The following is a 14,222-nucleotide window of genomic DNA, read 5'->3' on the forward strand; positions in this document are numbered from 1 at the left end:
GCCCTAAGGAGTAAATTAGCACAGGCTGGGCTCTGCTTACATCTCAGTGAAGGGAAGTTATTGCACCTGTGTCTAAAGTAATCCATGACCCCAGCGTTGTTTGAGAATCTCTGTTGGCCTTTGTTGTCACATGTGTTTCTCAGGGCGATGATCACTTTATTTAAACTCATCTGAACTCATTTTTTGCCCGTGCAAAGGGCTTTTGCAACATTATCTGAATGGGAAGCAAGGTTGGGTGCAAGGAGCATTCCCCCTGGACTTAAGCATGTCTATCTGATATCACTACTGCTTTGGAGCTGAGCTTCTGTCTTGCTTTTGGATCCTTCACATTCTCTGTGTGAGTCCTCTGTGTTGTAAAGGGACAAACACCCCTGGCATGGAAGACTCTGGCAAGTAACAGGCCAGTCATGGTTAGAAGTCTTTAATGCAAATACTTCTTCAAGTGCTGAGGGATTTTTACTGGCTGACTTCCTGAAAGAGAAGAAAATCTGAAAACGGGTAAGACTATAAACCAAATCCATCAAACCTGATTATTACCAATTTGTGCCTTGCACCTGTGACTTGGGGAGAGCTCATGCCTGTGGTTTACTGGCAGTTGTTGTTGTTTACATGTCTTATTAGCTTGTAAGCATATGCTTAATGAGTCTTCTGCTTGATTTTTAGTTGTGGTTTTATCTTTGTTTTCATAAGATTGTGTTGCCACAACCGTGTCAGCCTTGTTTGTTCCTCCTTAAATTCTCTCGACCTTATCAGAGGTCCCTTTTGCGAATGGCTCTGAACTTTCATCCTGGTTCTAGCACTGATTCTGCCAGCTAATTCCAGAAGAAAACATGGAGTGGAGAAAATGAGCTCCTCCGTATATTCCAGCAATACTCAAAGTGAGAAGGGTATGGATATTAAAGCCAGAACTCTCCAAAGTAGCGACTGGGTTGGAGTGCTTTAATTTTTGGGGATCCTAACTTGTTACACTGCAGGGCCTTGTTTCTAGAGGTGCTGAGTATAGTATGATGAATGGGACTGGAGAAAGGGTTAGATTTCAGAAGGGCCCTAGTTCAGTATGGCGCCAGGGGCTCAGGAATGTAAACTGAAGCCAGGATTATTGCACATAAATTCAAGTGTCTCAGTATGTAACATGGGCCACGCAGCATGCTTAATCAACATCGTCCTTCTAGCTCTGCTAATGAAACACCGAGCACCCACAAATCCAATTGAGGTTAATGAGAGCTCCAGAAGCTGAGCACCTCGGAAAATTGGGCCAAAGGTGTTGTCTCAAGTTGCGCTTGCGATAAGCAAGTCACTCCAAATCAGAAGCCACTTTCAAAACCGGGGCTGTGTGTACGTATCAGCCCCAAAACTTAAAACGACTTTGCTCTCAGAGGATCAAAGAACTCAAACCCCATTCTGGACCATCTCCTAAACCCAGGAGGATCAGAATTTCCATAGTTGTGCTGCTGCTTAGCAGCAAAATTGGTGTTTCTTCTCACATTTTAAACTGGAATCCAAATGAGTACTTCGGTGCTTGCATGTGTCTCTCATGGGGCTGTAGGAATGTTCCCTTTGCTTAGCTGGTAGAATAGACAGATTCCATAGCTCTTAGGGGAATTAATATCCATGTTATTAATTTTAACATATTGCTCTCGGTTCCCCCATCTTTTTGAGCTAACAAGCAATCATCTTAAAAATGATGAGTTCAGGTGAAAATGCTACACCCTTCTCAGGGGCCTGGGGATTGGTTTTTACCAATTAAAGTGGAAATGTGCGCGAATTACATAGCGGAAAATCAACACGCAAATTGGTGGCCTGTTGGATTAAAAATATGGCTGTGGGAGGGCCTCATTGGAATGTGAGTACCACCTGTCTGAAAAACATAGTCTGAGGTCAGGTGCCATCTGGGGGTGTTATGGGCCTGGGAGAAGACCCTTGATAAATGGATTCCCATCACATGGGGCGGGGGGGAGTGTTCTTCTGGAAACTAGTCTCTGTACTAGTCTGAGTGCCCCCTAAAAGTCGTCGCGAGCGCTGGTGTTTCTGCCAAAGGGGTATGACGGTGTGAAGGGTCTGTCTACACTGCCATCGGATGTGTGACCAGAGCTGGTGTAGACACACCTGCGCAGGCTTTGATCTAGCTAGCTCCAATAACAGCCGTGAAAGCGGCAGCATAAGTTGTACAAGGGTCCCACCCTGGGTACGTACCTGGAAGGCTAGCCCCCACTGCTTCCATGGCTTCGCTTCTATTGTTGTTCAAGCGAGCTAGATCAAAACTAGCTCTGGTGTGTCTACACACACTGCAGTCACACCTCTGATTGTAGTGTAGACATACCCTCAGACAAAGAAACTTAAGGCTCTTGTAATGAGCAATGTGGAGTGGAGTCCTATGCCTGCATGGAACCTCACTAACTTCAGGGGGCTCTGTCTGGGGGCATGAATCCCCCTAAATCCCTCCCCGCCCCCAGAAGCTCACAGCAGGATCAGGGCCAAAGAGAAGAATAAGTGTCTAGAATTGGGCAACCACTTCAAGGGAGGAATCATGAAGCTTATGAACAGGATGATAGGACAGGGCTGCCTGCGGTAGCCAAAGACTGGACTCCACCCAGGAAGTCCATTCCAGTCCTATGTTTCTATGCAGCTGTATTGATAGATTCCAAGGCCTGTGATTATCCAGTGTGACCTGTGTAACACAGGCCATAGAAGTTCCCCGAAAAAATTCCTAGAGCATCTCTTTCAGGAAAACATCCAGTCTTGGATTTTAGCAATTGCCAGTGATGGAGAATCCACCTCAAACCTTGGTAAATTGTTCCACTGGTTAATTACCCTCACCATTAAAAACTTTTCCCCTTACTTCCAGGCTCACTGTGAATTAGAACCCCCAGATCTGATTTGATGGCATTTGTGATGCTTTAAGTTCACTCTCTGGGAACATTCATGGAGTAATTTTTCTGTTGTTTGTGTAACCCTTCTGCCAGGCCGAGTTGATAGCAGCAAGGGCCGGGTTCAGTACACAGGGGTTCCCTCTCATCAAAGCAATTGCAAAACTGGCTCAAGCCCCCACCCAGTGACCTGGGAAAATCTTACACACACCCCTGGGTACCTCAAAGAGGCAATACTTCCCCTCTCGCAAGCACAGAGTCTCGGTGTAGCAGAGAATCTTTAATAACATGAGGTAAACGACATCAGCATTAAATTGGGAAAACACCACAACTAGAGTTCATCAACCAAACCATGAGCAAAGACCCATCCCAGAAAATTGGGCCATGTCCTTTCCCTCAGGTTCTTGAGTCCAACAACCCAAACATCTCTTGAGTCCAGCAACTCAAAAATCACCCAAAGTCCAACAACCCAAAAGTCCAGCCCCAGAGTTCAAAAGTTCATCTGCAGAGTGTTACTCCCCAGTCTGGGTGAAAATGTGGGGTGGGGGGAAGAGGTAAGGGGGCACCTTACATGATCTGAAGCTGACTGCCCTGCAGCTCCATAGGGCTTCACTCTGAGCTGCTCTGCTCCGCTCCGCAAGCAGCTCCCGCCATCCCACGAACTGTTCCACTCCACTCCGCTCGCCATCCCGCCAACTGCTCCACTCCACTCTGCAATAGATCTTCAGGCTCCCCACTACTTAACACAGTGCTCAGTGATTTCAGCTCTTTAGTGATTTCAGCTTGTAGTAGTGGGAGCCTCAGTGCTGGTGCACCATGAGGCCAAAGTGAATTCAGCTCAGCACCTGTAGCTAGACTCCTAATTGACCCAAAATTAGCTCTGATGTTCCACAGTGGAGAGAGACCACGGTGCAATTAATGTTTCAGACCCTCACAAATGGGCCCAGACCACCAAATACTAATACCTGTCTCCAGCCTCTCTCAATTCACAGAGTTTTGGAACCCATGTCCCTTGCCTAGCGAGTGCTACTTAGTTGATGGCGAGTCCCTCCATCATAACAAAAGGCCAAGTACAGTTCCACTGTCCTTGATTCCCATAATCAGGATAATAACAATTTATTCTTCCTGCCCCAATAACAGAGACACTGGGGATCCCACAGCAGCCAAAGTGACCATTTGGGCAGCTATGGGCTCATTCTAGGCGGTGTGGGTGTGCCTATGCAAATGAGATCAGTCCCAGAAGTTCTTTTCCACAACCTGCCACACCTCACCACCAGATGTTAGGGTGGAGCTCATCCTGACTTGCTTACATTTGCAAAAACGTTTGAGGAAAGGAAAGGGCTTGTCAATGTTGTGTTGGCACTTCAGTGCTACAGTGATCGTTCTTTTTATATTGCCAAAAATATACAGATCTATTCATTTAAAAGTTCATGGTAGAAGTGTTCAGGCAGCCATTTTTGAAATCTTTTTCCAATGTCTTCATTTGTACATTGCTTCAGTCATCTAATCACCAGGCGGAAACAGCAGCGAGGGTCTCAAGAAAACCATCACACACCCTGCATAACAAATAAACATAGTGAAGAGTTCACAAACGCCAGCCCAAAACTGAAATCTCTTCTCCAGCCTCGGAGCAATTTTGAATGATAAACAAATCTTTAAAAACCAAAGTCTGTTTGTGAACCACTCCAATAGAAAAACAGGTTAAATTTGGCGGGGTAAATGATTTATTTGCTACAAATGGTTGCCTAGTTCCAATCCTAATTCTATGCACCACTCATTCTAACAGCATATGTTATGCAAAGTACAGGCTCTCAGAGCCTTAAAAGATTTGGTTTAGGTTACCCGAGATTTCCTGCTAATGGCAGATTCTCCAGAGAAGGCTCTTCAACTCTAAAATGTCCTCCTTTGGTTGGTCGCCCCAGAGTCTGGATTTATTAACTTTGTGCACATGTCGCAAAGTCCATCTCTGCTTGGCCACTTGGGGAATGGACAGGCTTGGGTGGGTTATTTATTGGCCTGACCAACAGTAACCAGGAACAGATGCTTCAGAAGAAATTTTAAATCCCTTGTAATGGAGAACTTGCAGTAACCTGCCTCTCGAGGAAATATTTTCCTAACCCAAGGCAGTTAATAATTGGGTTTTATGCCCAGACTTGAAAGATGTCAGGGCTCAGCAGCTCTGGGGCTCATTCCTGATCTCTGTCTTATGTTCCCAAAAGCTCATGCTTCAGAGTTTCAGCCAGCCACCTGCAGCAGTCAGGACAGGATTTCACCCCCACCACCAATGTATTCTGGATTTGGGGGTTGTTGGGGTATTTTTTTTCTCCTTCTTCTGAAGCATCAGAGATGGCAAAAACTGGAGATGGGACGTTGGACAGGGCTCTGAGATGGCACCAAGCATCTCTCTTTTGCGTGCTTGGCTGTCTGATCCTTGCTCACATGCTCAGGGTCTAACTGATCGTGATGTGTGAGGTCGGGAAGGAATTTTTCCCCAAGTCAGATTGGCATTGCTGTGGGGGCATTTTCACCTTCCTCTGCAGCATGTGAGTGCGGGTCACTTGCCAGGATTATCTGGATATATCTCACTTAATCATTTCCATGCTATTGCAAGGGCCTTGGGCACTGGTGCATCTCAGTCCATCTTATTGTCTTCCTGGGGCCTATATCGAGTCTCCTGTGGACTGTAGTAATTTCAATTGTTGGGTTTAGTGCATCTGTGATGTTGGTGGCCTGTGATGTCCAGGAGGTCAGACTTGATTATCTGGTGGTTCCTTCTGGCCTTAAACTCTGTGATTCCGACTTTAAAAAATATCACCATGATATGAGAATGCTTTCCAGAGTTTGAGTGTGACATTAGAACAAGGGTTGATATCCAAAATAAAAGCTTATCCTAGCCTATGTAACTAGGTATTCTGTTCTTGTTTATAATATAATATCCTTCTAATCTCTTTGCTTTAGGACTATCATGTGGCAAAGAGTTCCACAGATAGATTCTGTGTTGTATTAGAAACGTGGTTTAAAATTTTTACCTTTCAGTGTCCTGGTGTTGGCAGTGGCTGTCAGCTTCTTGGCCTTGCTTTTATTGTCATTGAGTACCTTCTTCTTCATAAGCAGATGTATTCAGCCCTTCCTCTCCCAACTCCCTCCCCACCACCCATATACATACACCTGCTTAAATAAAGATACAGTAAGCCACTCCACCATTACATTGAGGGAACAGATGCATTTTGAAATGCAGAAAACAGAGACAACCGACAGTCTTGCTAATTTTTACACTAATTTACACCAGAAGGAATAAGAAATCTCCTAAATCAGATGCTAATTTTGTTTACTTAACTTCCTAGTCAGCAAAATGACCTTTTATCCTCAAGTAGGAACAAATTAGCTCAGAAGTTCTTTTTGGGAAACTGGAGAACTTGCCTTAACCTGATACTGAATAATAGCCAATTAAATCTACACCTAAACAACTCTGCCTTCGCTGGAAGGATATTTCAGATAAAGGAATGGAATCATCTGCCTTTTGTTTGCCACTTTATAAAATCTTTTCACGTAATGCAAACGACCCTAACCCTAGTGAAGCTGATACAGGATTTGTGATGCTCACAGTTATTGGTAAGAGGATAAGAGGCTTATTCCTGTTTTTTAAGGGAGAGAGTAAAGGATTCCTTGTTCCCCGTGCTGGAAGGAGAATAGATTTCCATGTTTATCAACTACTGGGAAAGGTGGGGGGATGTTTGATGCTGTAAAGGGGGAAAATGAATGAAAATGGCTTTTTGGTAGGTGAGATAATGAGTGTGCTGTGACTGTCTCTTCTCCGCTCACCAAATGCAATGTGCTTTTTGGTAAGACGATAAGAAGCTTATTCTGAAGAGAAGATGCTTTCTGGTATCCGTACAGAGATTCAGAGGCCTTCTGATGATTAGGAAGCAGATGAGAGGCTACCAAGGGGGTTGCTAATGGATTAAGAGTGTGTCTGGCAAACGGTTTGTGAGCTTGCTTGGCTCCAGTAAGAGGATAAGACCTCCTAGTGGAGATGTCTGCACTGAGGCCTCCTGCTTCTTATTCAGTACTTGGAGATAGGGGAGCGGGGATAAAAGACTCCTTGAGAGGTTTGGGGAGGGGATGTATGGGGACGGGATTTATGATCCTTCCTGGAAAAAGCTCACAAAAGCTGACTGCTGGTGTTGATAGGCCCCTGTCCCCTGTATAAAGGAGATACTTTTCAAACCAAAGCCCACTGCAGACGTGCCATTGCTCCAGTTTTGATGACTTCCGTCACACTAAGGTGACCAGATAGCAACTGTGAAAAAATGGGATGGGGGTGGGGGGTAATAGGCACCTATATAAGAAAAAGTGCCAACGAACAGGACTGTCCCTTTAAAAATGGGACATCTGGTCACCCTACATCACACGATGAGAGGACGGTGTAAGCCAAAGATGCTCCCAAGGACCTGGGTGTACAGGACGGCAGATTTCAAGCTGGTGATGGGGTAGATGGGCCATAAGCTGTATGATCCCCTCATATTGCTGTCCGTTTCTGGAGGGGAGGGGAGTCAGAGAGCGGCACCAAGCCCCAGGGAGAGGAGAATCTGGTCACTATTGCATCGGAGTTCCCCAGCGAAAGTTATTTGTTTTATGGTCGTGCTTAGGGCCCCGCATCGTGGCTCAGGACCCCGTAGTGCTAAGTGCTGCATGCACACACCACAAAAAGACTGCAGCTGAATGCACCTCCCCTGCTGCAACAGCTCCTGCTTCCCCTCTTCTCCCTAGCTGTACTGCTGCGTGTGTTGGGGCTATTGTCTGATACGGGTGTGAGGGCTGAGCATGCCTGACTTAGGGTTGGGAGGGAGTGGTTCTGACTCTGGGGACTGGAGAGGAGAGATTGAAAGAGAGCATAGGAGGAAGGGAGAAAGCACAATGCAGGGACAAGGAAGGGGATAGAAAGAGACGCTTTAGAGAGAGAAAGGGAAAAGAAGGAAGAAATAAAACAAGATGCAATACACCAGGTTCCTAAGGATTGAGGTCCGGGGAAGCTGCAGGAGTGACAGAATAAACCCTGGGCGATGAGGTTTGTGTGTGCATGTACTCACACACATGCCCCGGTCTCTATGAATTGGAGTGCGGGGGGAGATGGGGATTTTCCTACTCCTGGTGTCATTCACCCCCTACTCGGCATTGGTCTCTTGGGATAATTCATGAAACTCCCATTGTTTACTTTTCGGCACAATTTTGTGTTCCAAGGGCAGGTGGATTCAGAACAATCTTCTCCATGGGATTGGGAAGGGGAGGTAATAACTTCTCCGTATGCATTATATGGGCCGGCTTTAATTATCCCTCCGAATGCTAAACATATTGACTGTTTGACTAGGGTGACCAGATAGCAAGTGTGAAAAACTGGGACAGGGGGTGGAGGGTAATAGGTGCCAATAAAAGAGAGAGCCCCAAATATCGGGACTGTCCCTATAAAATCGGGACATCTGGTCACCCTATGTTTGACAAATATTTGCCAGGGCTATTTCCACCTGCTGGTGGAGGCCTGATCCTAACCCTGTCCTACCCAGCTGCAGCCTGTTTCCCTAAATCGGAAGACAAAATTCGTGAGGGTCCCCACTTAATATGGTTTCAGCATAGCAGCCGTGTTAGTCTGTATCTGCAAGAAGAAAAGGAGGACTTGTGGCAGCTTAGAAACGAACAAATTTATTTGAGCATAAACTTGCGTGAGCTACAGCTCACTTCATCGGATGCATTCAGTGGAAAATACAGTGCGGAGATTTATATACACAGAGAACATGAAACAATGGGTGTTACCATACACACTGTAACGAGAGTGATCAGGTAAGGTGAGCTATTACCAGCAGGAGGCTGGGGGGGACCCTTTTGTAGTGATGATCAACTGCTGGAAATGGCCCACCTGATTATCACTACAAAAGGTTCCCCGTCCCCCTCCCGCGCTCTCCTGCTGGTAATAGCTCACCTTACCTGATCAGTAACACCTTACAGTGTGTATAGTAACACCCATCGTTTCATGTTCTCTGTGTATATTAATCTCCCCACTGTACTTTCCACTTTATGCATCCGATGAAGTGAGCTGTAGCTCACGAAAGCTTATGCTCAAATAAATTTGTTAGTCTCTAAGGTGCCACAAGTCCTCCTTTTCTTTTCACTTAATATGGGAGAAGCAGGAGCGGGGAGAGTAGAAAACCAAAGCCATATGAGGTAATCAACGATAAACCTGTCCCTTCCTCTCTCCAGAGGTAACATTTCATTTCCCTCAGTCTAGTCCCTCTGTTGTTTTGATGTAAATTTAATATCCCTGGATTCTAATAACAGAAAACCAAACAATTTTCTGCCATTTGTCACACGGTAAATGAAAGAGACAACACTGTAGAGTGGAGAACATTTGATTCAGTGAGCTGTAAAGGAAGCTGTCTGTAACACAATGTTCAAGTGCTTGTCTGGAAGAAAATTGATTGAAGCAGGTGGCTGGAGGAGGAGAAAACTGGTATGGCCTCTCCCTGCCCGTGCCTTGGTACAATAAGTATCGGCACACTTATAAGGTATGGGAGGGATTCAGGGGAAGATTTGAGGTTAACTTGTATCTAAATGGGAAATCCATAACATAAGAAGCCTTGTTTAAAATAGGATACTTCTGTTAGTTGGAAGCTAACAGCTGACATTAAATATAATGGGTTTCCTCTGCAACTGGCATAGTAAAGGCGTGACTTCTCAACCAGTATGTATGATAGCTGTCCTTGTCGCATTGATGGTGTGTGATGTCCAACACTTTTCTGAAGCTGGTTATGTTACCAGAGCCATCTCATTTCTTTTGCAGAGTTTGCAGCATGAGCCCAGTTGAGAGCACAATTTTCCTTCTTTGTTCCTATTGGAAGGATCTAAGAAACACAGCAGAAATAAATCACTTGGGCAGATGGGAGCCGTCCCACACACCAACCCCCAAGAAGATGTTGCCTTTTCAGAAATGCAGATCCCGACACCATTCTTGGGATGGGCCAGATGTGAGGTTGGCAGGATCTCCTTGAGCTTGGCCCTCGTTCATTCTTCTTCTGCCTGTAGGCACAGCTGGAACAAAAACCATTCAGATCCCTTCGCCATTGTTGTCAATGCATCAACATCTCTTTAGAACAGCAAGTCCCACAGTGCTTTTCTTTCTGTTCTGCACATTGCAATGAAATAGGTATTGCTGGCATTTGCTAAAAGCAATGGCTAGCATTTGCAAAGGAACCTATGGGCCTGGGGCATCCTAATCCCATTTTAGTTCCTTTGAAAATCTCAGTCAAGGGTGTGAAGCTCACAGTGGGAAGATCTGAGCGGAGGACTCCATACACCAGAGTAGTGAAAAGGAGTCTGGCCTCTTGTTTATAGTAGCAGATGGGGACCCAAGCGAGTATTTGAGTACCTGGCCACCTGTCAGATCTGCACCCACTGTCCCTTAAAACTCTTGACTGAAGTGACTTGCATATAGGTAATTGTAGGGAGAGCTAGTGATGGCACCTATAGTTAAGGTTGCCTGACATTTCCCATTGTAAGCTTCTGTTTTCAGTTATTTAAAAATTTGGCAAATTTTAGCATTTCTGGCTCAAATTTTACCGCCTAGGTGTCTGCATCAGGCTGAACATTTCTGGAAAATTGCAGCAAAAATGAGTCTGCTGTTTCCAAGAATGAGATTAAGGAAAAATAGCTTATTCTGCACCACCACCTTCCCCCAATTTTTTTTCCACTTTGTTGAGAGTCTACCTCCTCTGCAAATTGAACCACAAGCTTTGAATTTGGCGGCTTGTCACCCTCATACCGGGTATGTGCCTTTTGCTGGTCTCCTAAAAAAAACCACCCAGATTTGGCCAAGTTGCAAGCATTTGAAGAAGATGAATTAGCACATGCTCAGTGGAGACTTGTTAGAGTTTGGCAGCTAAGTTCTCAAGCGATTGTCACTTAAACCAGACTTCTCGTGGGTGGCTACGGATTGTGAGTTCTATTTCCTAGAGTCTCAGTTTGAGACTCTGGGATCTGATTTGCAGAAGGCCTGAATAGAAATGGTCAGAAAATTCCCATTCACTGGAGTGAAATATTTGGCTGAATCTATTGCAGATTTGATGAAATTTTCACTGAAACACAAGCAGGTTTCCATTGGTTTGCTGGTGTCCCAAAGTTGACACCTCCACTGCAGGGAGCCTGCCAGGCTCCACAGCCCTGATTAGAGCTAAGGATCTCAGGGGTGGCTAGGCTCCTCACTATGGTGGGGTCTGTGCCAACCCCAAAGCTGTTGTTCCCTAGGTGTCTAGGCTCCTAGCTCTGCCAGGGTCCATGCCATGAAGCAGGAAGCCTAAAACCCTGAGAGCCCTGGTTCCAGCCAGGGTTCTGGGGCAGTCCTGCTGTGCCAAGGCTTCCAGGCACCCTGTTTGAAGCTAGGACCATGAAAGCCCTGGCAGTCCTGCTCTAGCCAGGGCTGGACTCCCAGTTCTGCAGCAAACAGTCTGGAAGCCCTGAGACCTACAGGGTTTGTGGCTCCATGTGGACTTCCAGGGACCCTGAGGCTTCCAGACTTTCAGGTCAGCTGTTTCCAAAGGTTGCCCAAAAGTCTGGAGGTCCTTGCCCCTGCAACAGTCATGTGGGTGGGGGCTGCCTCCGGAGCTACAGACCCTGGGTGTCCTGCCAGCAGCTGGGTGAGACTTTCCTTTTTGTCAGTTTTGCTGCTGCTATTTGGTGAATAGTAAGAATGTCAGTTTCACGCTGCATCAGAAACACCATTTCAGAAATCCTGAAACATGGAATTTTCAATTTTTCAAGAAATTTCAGCAAATTGGGTTTGGTCCAGTGTGAAATAAACCCAGATTTCGAAAACCTGAAATTTTTCCCGGAACCAGAAAATGGGCATTTCAGCCAGCTCCAGGCCTGAGCACCAGTAAGTGCAATGAACATCAATTCCCCCCAGAAAACCTCGGCCTTAGGCAAATTCCCAGCATGAGGAGGGCTCAGATGGTTTGGCAAAGTTCTAAGCAATGGAAAACATGGATTTAAAAGGGAGGTGCCAGGCAACCTTAGCTTTAGGTGTTGCGACCTGTGTTGCGTATTTTATGTGTATGTATACGAAATCCCCATAAATTCTCCTTAGTTTATTATCCTAAAGGTAGAATCCTAACCTGCTCTCTGAACTGCCCTTCTCTTCCAACGTTTCCTCTTCCCTAGAAACAGCTTCTGGGGCCATGGGAAGACTATCTTCCAATCCCCATTAGACACTCCTTCTGCACCCTCTACATCCTGCGTCCTACACATTCCTGTTGTCTCTAAGCCAGGGATGGCTGCAGGCTTCTGTGCATGCAGCACATAGGCCTGTCTCCAGTGAAAACCTAATGGCCTAACTTGCATAAATTAATCCATTTATATTGTGGTCGTGCGCGAAGGCCAGGACCCCGCTGTGCTAGCCACTGTGCAAACATAGAGTCCCTGGCCCAAGAAGTTTACCATTTGAAAGGTTGGATCCAAAATTTGAATTCATATCCAGGATTCCCCCCACAAAGTTACAGATCCAGGATTTTGGCTCAATCCATCCCAGGGAGAAGGGCTAGCAGGAGAGGTTACATCCGGATCCAAAGTTCAGGTCTTGGCACATCCAGGATTTTGGTTTGGACTAATGTCCAGTTGATGCAAGGAATCAATTCATGCCCTGCTTATCCTCTCCTTAACAAACCCTCCAGCTCCGAGGATAAGCTATAAATGTAGCTAGTTATCAAAGGGATCCAGGCACCAGCAAGTGGAATATGTTTTCCAGGCCTCGACTGGCATCATAGTTTGGCTTCTACCCCTGGGGGCTGGCATGAGATCAGGCTGCCAGTGGATTTATTTATTGATAGTGGAAATTGATGCCCTAAGCCTATTGTTGTACTCAAGCTATTTCATTCATGGATATTGCTTTGTGAATCTGATGTGGATTTTTATTATTTCAGAGCCACAAAATATGTGTCTGGTGTTTTTTATAAGGGGGAGGCAGGGAAATTCATCCCCTTTAAACTCTGTTCCTTGGTGTACACAGATACAGTAACTTCACAGCCAGGCAGTATGTCCCTGTCTCTGCAGAGTCTTTGTTTCCCTTTTAAGGCCCAGAGCCACAGGGTGGTCAGTGGGGAGCTGTGCTGGCCCGGGGGAGCTCCAGGAGGTATTATGGCCAATGGTTAAAATACATTGAAACGGGAGGAGGGGAGCTCATTGCTTCACCAACAAAGGGGATGGGAGGGAGCTGTGGCGCGAGTGTGGCTTACCCAAGCTAGGGAGAAAAGGTGGGAGCTTCCCTTTGCTTTTTAACAGGAGGTGGAAGATGTCCCCCCTTTCCTTTAATCCCTGATTGTGCCTGAGACAGGGCCATTGCTTCTGTGAAGGGGGAACAAGCATGGTCCACTGTCCTTCAGCTGGCTGCAGCTGAGGTAGGGTTCCATGATACCACTTCCCCACTCTCCTTTTGGGTGGCCGTGTGCAGAGCACAGGAACTATAGCTGTGTCTACTGCTGGGGAGTGAGGTACGAATGGGATGACGCTTCTTCTGTCCTTGTAAACTCCTGCAAGGGCCAGGGTAGAGTCCTTCCCTGTTTGTGTTGAGAGGCATCTTCGTCACTCCAAAGGGAGGAAGAATTATTATTTAGGCCTGGATTTTCAAAGAGCCTATGGGAGTTAGGCGAGCTGGCTTTCAATGGGTGATGGGTGCCTAAGTCTGGATGGGTCAAGGGTCTGAACATGGTCACCCCAGTAGGAGGCTTGCTGGTATGAATTTCCACATCGCTGTGCCGGGGGCGGGGGGAAAGTGAGGGGGTTTACACGTTCCTGTTCCAGATGAATCTACCTCTCAGGAGTTTAACGTCAGGAAAGGAATGATTTGCTCTTACAGTCCATTAATTAATTTCTGAAATAAGGAATTAATTACCGTCTGTCTAAATTAGAGTTGTCCTATCCTTTGAGATCCATCTTTTTGATTCTAATTAATTTTAAAAATTACTTTTAGAATCTTCCGTAGCAATTCTAATTTATTTTACTTTAATATTATTTCTCTGATAAGCAATTTAATTTTTAGATCGGAATCCACCTAATCTTGAATTTGTCACACAAACTCTGCTCTCTGCGATACTGTTTACTGCTTTTTGAGGTGACACATGATAACACAGGGATAAGTCTTAGAAATACCTGTGCATGTCTGTTCAAGGGAGATTAACTGAAATGCTCTGTCCAGTGACTAGGAGAAATTCTTAATAATTCAGAACTACAAACAAATATTAATTTAAAAGCTTTTTTATAATTGCACTTTTTATGCTGAAAATGCATGTCTAATTCAGTTTTTTTAAAAGAAAAGTA

The sequence above is a fragment of the Natator depressus genome, chromosome 16 (assembly GCF_965152275.1).
Source record: "Natator depressus isolate rNatDep1 chromosome 16, rNatDep2.hap1, whole genome shotgun sequence".
Taxonomy (NCBI): Eukaryota; Metazoa; Chordata; order Testudines; family Cheloniidae; genus Natator; species Natator depressus.